A 7757-nucleotide genomic window follows, 5' to 3' on the forward strand; every position below is an offset into this window, starting at 1 on the left:
GATCCTTTGAGATCATATCTACTGAGTCATTATTCTACTGTGAATCTGTGAGATACAGTATACTGTGTCCTCTGACAGCATGAGCCAGCATATTAAAACACCAAAGTTTGACACCAGTGACAGGGGTTTATCTGGCCAAGTGTAAAGAAGGGTTATCTGATCCCAGCGGAGGTGAGAGACACGTGGCCCAGGTTCCAGTAAAGGTAACCTCAACCCCGACATAAACCAAGCTCATTAAAACTGCCAACAAACCATGGCTGTTAGGTCATGTAAAGCCAAATAATGCTGAGGCAGACAATCAGCCTCTCTTGACGTGTGTGTGTGTGTGTGTGTGTGTGTGTGTGTGTGTGTGTGTGTGTGTGTGTGTGTGTGTGTGTGTGTGTGTGAGTGAGAGACAGAGAGAAGTAGCAATCATAGCTCTTTCTGTTAAGATGAGAGGAGGCTTTAAGGTGAAAGCTGAGAGATTGCCTTTTCACCACTGTGGCAACAAATCCTCTCATCTGCTTGACAGACACACTGACACCAGCCAGAACGGATGCACTTAGAGTGAAGTGAAGTAGAAACTTCAGCAGCGGTGATAGTCCGTGTGAAGCTTTCTCATCATTAAGACCAAAAAGAAACTGTATTCACCAAAGGTTCAAATAAGCTTTGTGTTAGTATTTTGCATCCTTGTATTACTTTTCATTCGTTTTTTATTTGCAGCCTTATAAAAACGAGGATTTCTGAAAACGATTAGTGCCTTTGGTGCTGTATAAACAATGTACGATGTTCCATTTTACATTCCTTTACGCACAGTAAAATATACACTTGTGGCACCTTTGATACATCACTGTGTGAAAAAAAAGTTTCATAATGATCTTATTATCTCTGTTGGATCTTGGCTGGTTTCTGCTCTCAGCAGTTACACTGTTTGATTGATACGACTAATAGACAGTTATACACAATATACACTTTCATCAATCATGTAATTAGCAAGATTGTTTTCCGTATTTGTTCTTGTCTGCATCGGGACCTTTAAATTGGTCATATTAAAATAATCTCAAACAATCTCAGAGAATGTAATTACAAATTACACTTACAAATTACTTTTCTCATTTTGGCAAATATGCAATATTTCATTGAAAAGAGAATGACTCTGCTAATGTATTCTTGTCATTTCAAAATACTGATTATCAGCAACTTCAGTTCAATTTCAGAATTTGTCTCTGCCTTTAACATGCGTGTAGATTGAATCCATGCATAATCATTGTTTGCACATCAGAGAAGATAATTGTATTACCGTTTGATTTAATGGTTGCTAAGCAGCAGAAGAGCTATGGCATGATTGACACTCTATTATATAACTCTTTTCAGATGTGTCAACAGTATTCTCAGGTCCTCCTACAGCTACACAATAACATCCCATATGCAGATCTTAGTTTTCCGTTTGTTTTTCTGAGTCAGAGTTACTGCCAAAGGCTTGGATAAAAGTCAAAAAGTGAAACTCAACAGGTTGTAGACAAGACAGTGCAGCTGTTTAGTACTGAGAGAAGTGATCAATGTTAAACCGATTTTACAGTCAGCAGGTCTATGAAGGTGCAGCCTCAGTGAAACTACACTAAGCTTCACAATATCAGAGTAATTGATAGTTTGGGATGGCATTTTACAATCATTGCTGATGTTCAAACTGGAAGTAATCACAACACTGTGAAACTTCTATTAGTGAAACAGATGAGAAACTGTGTATATTAGACCAATGTGCCATTGTTCTAATCTTTTCTCCAATGTGCAGGTTAAATAAATACCCAGAACTCTGCATTGTAACATGTTGATTCTCAGTAGGCTTTTTATTTTTGACACTTTCACATTACTTATAGTAATTTGGTTCTGTTTTTATATCACAAATACGGTTAATGGAGCTCTAAATATTGGAGCGTTGACGTATAGAATAAGTATTGACTTAGTAGATTTACTCAAGGACTCTGTTTACTACTACTTTCCATTTTATACTATTTTACACTTTTACTTCACTACATTTCAGAAGGAAATATTCTACTTTTTATTCCACTATATTTATTTGACAGTAACTAGTTACTTTACAGATTAGTACGATGCATTTTTATACGTTCATACCCATATATAATACATATAAATATATAACGTAGTTAAAATTAATCAAATAATATAATATACTATAATATAACTCTGCTGCATAATGAGTACTTTTACTTTTACTTGAGTACATTTTAATGATAAAACTTATGTATTCTGTGGCTGTGGCTCAGGAGGTAGAGCGGGTCATCCACTAATCAAAAGATTGAACCCAGAATCGCTGCCGATGGTTGCGCCAGCACCCTGCGTGCCACCATCGGTGTGTGAGTGTGAATGGGTGAGTGAGCAGCAAGAAAAACATTGTAAAGTGCTTTGGATAAAAGTGCTATATAAATGCAGCCATTTACCCTTTTTTACCATTTAATTTGAGTCCAGGACCTTTAGTTGTGACATTTTATTATTATTAACATTGTGGTTAATTAAAGCATTCCCAGGGCATCTGTAATTAGCATGTTTCTAACATTAAACATTTTTTGACTCTATAATCTAGTCTTGTTTTTTATGTATTGTAAAAAACTCAAAGGTATCAGTTAGCGGCAGCTTCAGTAAAAGAATATCAGAGCTTGTCTCTGTCTTTTTGTCAACCCCTATGTAATTACTTTTTGCACATAAAGAAGATAATGTATTACCAGATGCTGTATTACAAACTCTGCCTGGGTGCTTCATTCTGTAAAATGCACCTAAAAGAGAACAGTGCCCCCCAAACCACCCCTTCAACTCCCAACGCCCTAACTGTAAAATGTCACATGTACCAACAATATTCCGTCTTGCTGCCCTCATTCAGGCAACGTGATGAATTCCTAATATGCAAATCATTTTGATATGCCAGCGGCGGTGCCAATTACCATTGGCGAAACAACACAAGAAAGCATGTTGTTTACAACTGCAAATCTTATCTTTTTGGTTTGGATCAAATCACAAAAGCATGTCGGTTTGACTTACAGGCAAAAGCTGGAAGTTGGAAAGACAACATTATCGATTTTCATTAAAAGCTGACAAATGATGTTTTGTGTTCTGCTTATTTTATGATCAAATCTGAGATATGATTGAAAATGACTAATTAAAAGATGACAAGTAAACATTGTTAATTTTAGTGGGAAAAACTTTTGCTGTGTGTTCAATAAATCCTCCTTTAAATCATATATTACTTATCCTGTGAACCAGGTACAACGCATCTCATAACATTATTTGGATCAGACTATCTATCAGGTTAAATTTGATGAAAATTTGAATTTATCACCCTGTTTTGGAGGTGATGTTGCAGCTCCATTGCTCCATTATTTAACCATCATGGATTCAAGACATGCGCAATTTTGACAAAAATTAAGCACATGTGTACACACTCAAAAGATCTTTACATATATATATGAATGAATGAATATATGAAATCCACAAAAGAAAAAGGAGTAAATGCTTCCAAAACAAAACATTATGTGATACTGACAATAAAATGCTACAGAAAAAGGGGTTATTGATATATTCTTGTTGGTTGTTTTTTTTTAAATTTTTAAATTTTTATTTGTTCAATTAACTTCCAAACTAATTCAAAAGTTTTCTTACTAAACCAACACTAGTGCACTTCCCCCAAGGAGCATGTCTCATCAGTGTCTGTCTGTCAGCTCTACAATGCAGTTCTCCCCATGGGCTAAGATTAACACTGCTGGGCTGATTATTTTTGATGCCAATGGTTGTCAGAAGACAAGCTTTAATATATTTGTTCATTTCAAGCCTAATTACCTAGATTATATATTGGCAGACATGTTTTGCCCATAGTGTTGACATAAGAAAGGTGTCGCTCAGAGATCAGAAAGATTCAACAGCACTCCACATCTACAGCACTGCCATAACTACAGCACTGCAACACTTCTCTCAATTACTGCTTAGTTACTATATACAGTAAACCTGGGGGAAAAGACTGTAAATCAAATACTGCTATACATGATTGCTGTATAAATTGGTGCAGCAGCCCATTTAAACACAAGCATTCAAACATTTGAAAACTGTCAAACAAACTCACCCAACCTTTGAACTCCGTTACAGTTCCCCCGTCTGTCTCCTCTTTGTGGGTTTAAAGTTTCAGTCAGATTTTACCTTTCAGACCTGTCCACATCTTAAGCCCATTTCCCACTTGTAGCTGTGCAGCTCGAACCCAATTCACCCCGTCAGAGTGGCACGTCGATTAGATTGACTGTCTAAATTTGTATTGAAGTGGTTGATGGGCTGGTTTCAGATTTTGGCAGCTCAGAATATCATCCTCATTCTGTGAATGCGTGTGTGTGTGTGTGTGTGTGTGTGTGTATGTGTGTGTGTGTGTGTGTGTGTTTGGCACTCGTCCAGGCTAACCCAGCAATAAGATACACAGTAATAAAAACCTGCTGCAACAGGTTCCAAAAGATCTATTGGTGCAGTCATTGGCAGCTGGCAGCACTCTCTTCCTCCTTCCATCAGTGTTTCTTTGCCTGACTGAATGGTTATTTGTCTGAATGGGACATGAGATACACTCCAGATCACAACCAGGGGCAAAAAGCAGGCACCGTGCCCTGGTTTCTGAGCTCCCTCACAGTAAAGGCTATCTTAATGTGATTTCATTCCATTTACCTGTGGGCGCGTTGAACAAACAAGCACAATTAAACACAGGCAGGATCAGAACACACACATCGTTACAAATGCACCAAAAATCCCCGACTACTCTGGTAAACAGAAGCAATCAATCTGGAAGTTTCAGTTTCTGATGCAACCAATAGGAGTTCAATGTCAGACATACCCATCAATCAGGCTGTTGTGGTCCACAGGGTGTGAAGTCAGATTCATCAGACTAGTCAGACTAATCTCAGAACCATCCTCTCTGAAACTTTTACAGTGACAGTGTGAGGCGCAAAGAGAGCAAGAGAAATCAAGGAGAAAGTGAGAGAGGGAGAGGGAGTAGAGGTATGTCAATACAGGTAGATTCCTATCCTATCCTCCCAATGAACCAGGAAAACAGCAGCGGCCTTAACTCATATACCTTGAACGAACCCTGTCCTCAGTGAGAGAATGACAGAGAGACAGAGGATTAATTACAGGTTGAATATACTCTTGTGTTACAGTGCAAGGCCTCTGCAGAGTGAAGCTACTGCCTAAGGCTCTTTCTGCCAAAGATGGAGTTCTTGAGGAGGGTATAATGTGGGAACAGATTCCAGGGGGCACATCAGTGAAAGTCTCATTGTCTTCCTAGAAATAATTGCTCCAGTGCTCAGGTGTTCTCAGTTGCAATATCATGTTTTGCAGAACATGTTATTGATTTTTTTAAATTTCAAAAGCAACAAAGCTGTGTCTCTCTACCACCTTGATCACCACCAGTTAGTCTTTTTAAGTCCTGAATTCGAGGAACCAGGACTCTAATGAACCAGACTGATATTTCTTGATGTCACTGTCCACTCACAGTGGATATGCCCGTTTTCAGTGTGATTCAAGAATGATAAATTGCCTAAAACCTTAGTCGAAAACAAAGAAATATATCACAACTTGCCTCTGTCAAGTCATAATACCACTTAATTTACTACTTTATAATTTCCTATATGCAAATCAGCATCTTGTTATTCAGGCCGAATCTAGACTTGCTCACTCAATATCAGTTTGGTTGTCTTGACACATTTATTGTCATCCTGGATCCTCTTCAAACCAGGTAAACTTCCAGAGAAACTGTTATTGTTGAAGATGAATCTATGCCAAGAAGTCATACACCTACAACTTCTCTGGTTACGCCCTTTTCAGTGATGTCAAAGCAGGGCTTTGACAGCTGTTGGAAAACACATGCTGGTTCTAGATCCAGGCTAAAACCTTGGTGATCCCCTGATTTCTCCTCTAGTACCATCATCAGGTCTCAATTTCAACTCATCCAATACTTTGGATTTGTTACCTTAAAAACCAATGTACTTTGTGTTAAGTGCTAATTAACAAATGTCGGGGCGCCCTGGTGGCCTAGAGTTGGGGCTCTGAACATCTTCGGTTCACGTCCCGAAGTGTCCTTGGGCAAGACACAAAAGAAACCCAAATTTCTCCCAATGGTCAGGCCAGCACCTTGAATGGTAGCTCAGTGCCATCAGTGTGTGAGTGTGTGAATAGGTAAAGGAGAGTCAAATTTTAAACAGCTTTGGATAAAAGCGCTTTATAAATGTAGTTATTTATGATGCTGATAAGCAGCTGAAAATGGATGGAAGAATTGTCACTGATGTGTTTTTTTGAGACACTAAAAGTGCATTTACAGTCGCCTATATCAATGAGAGTAGAAACAGTATAACGCAATACAATTCAACACCAACACAAACTACAACCTAAGCCTCAACGCCTGTTGAATCAGCACCTCTCTAAAACCGTCCACCAAAACTTAACATTATCACCTTCTTGGAGGTTAATTGTCGTAGCAGGTTGCTTTTGTTTTAGATAAGTATGACTAATGAACGGGTAACTAAGTGTATGCAAATGTAGTGATGGTCAAAAACAAAGACATAAATCAGAACTTGTTGACAGGTTTCTGTCAATTAAAAAGTGACTCAAGCTGGTGACTCATATGACCCGGTGGAATCTAGACACTTACTCAACAACAGTTCGGTTGTCTTGACACATTAATTGTCATCCTGGATCCTTTTCAAAGCCAGAAAACTTCAAGGGAAACTATTTTGGTTGAAGAGGAATCTATGCCAAGAACTCATATAACTACCACTTCTCTGGTCATGCCAATTCAACACCAACACAAACTGCAACCTAAGCCTCATCACCTGTTGAATCAACACCTCAGTCCACAAAGACTTAACCATTATCACCTTCTTGGAGGCACAGAATTGTTGTATCAGGTTGCATTTGTTTTAGATAAGTGTACCTAATGAACTGGCAACTAACTAACTGTATAAAATATTCAACATTACATGTCATGATGCGACAGAATGTGCCCTACCCGGGATCTGGCAGGCAGTTTTTTAGGAGTGTGATTGATTGTTTTGTTCTCTTACAAACCAGACATTTCCTTTGACATAACCCTCACACGAACTGACTTCAATAATTGTCTTCCCTGTAATTTAAAAGTATGAAGCAACATGTTGTGTGTGTTTCATAACAATTTTCATGATTTTCTCCAATAAAAATATTTGCAAATGAGAAGATGAATGTTAGATAATGTTACAATATGAATCCATTTTTAATGTCATCAGAAACAAGAATTTATGAGTGTCTTTTGAAAATATTCAAAGTCCCTGAGGCAGCCAGATTTATCACTGAATACTTCTACTTTTTGGCTCAGGATGAGGTTATATAAATTCAGGGATTACTTGCCTTTACCAGTTATATTTCTCAATAAAATGTGCAGCTGTCTCCCAAAATGACTGCTCTCGGTTTGTTGTATTAACAATTACCATTTCATTACCGATTCAGGTCCCTTATTAAGAACCTGTTCTAGAAATGGTAAATACAGTTAGGTGGTAAAGCTTTACAGGAAGCATGATAATTACAGAACATTATCTATAATTTACATCTCTCTGAGAGCAGGTCTTGCATATGGTGTGTACATGACATATGGTATGCTAATAAACCACCTGAGCAAACAGCAAGTCACAAAGCATAAACTGGGCCTGGACTTGTTATAAAACCTACTTACATTATGATTGGAAAAAGACCAAAAGTAATCAAAATAA

This window comes from Thunnus maccoyii, chromosome 6, assembly GCF_910596095.1.
Source record: "Thunnus maccoyii chromosome 6, fThuMac1.1, whole genome shotgun sequence".
NCBI lineage: Eukaryota > Metazoa > Chordata > Actinopteri > Scombriformes > Scombridae > Thunnus > Thunnus maccoyii.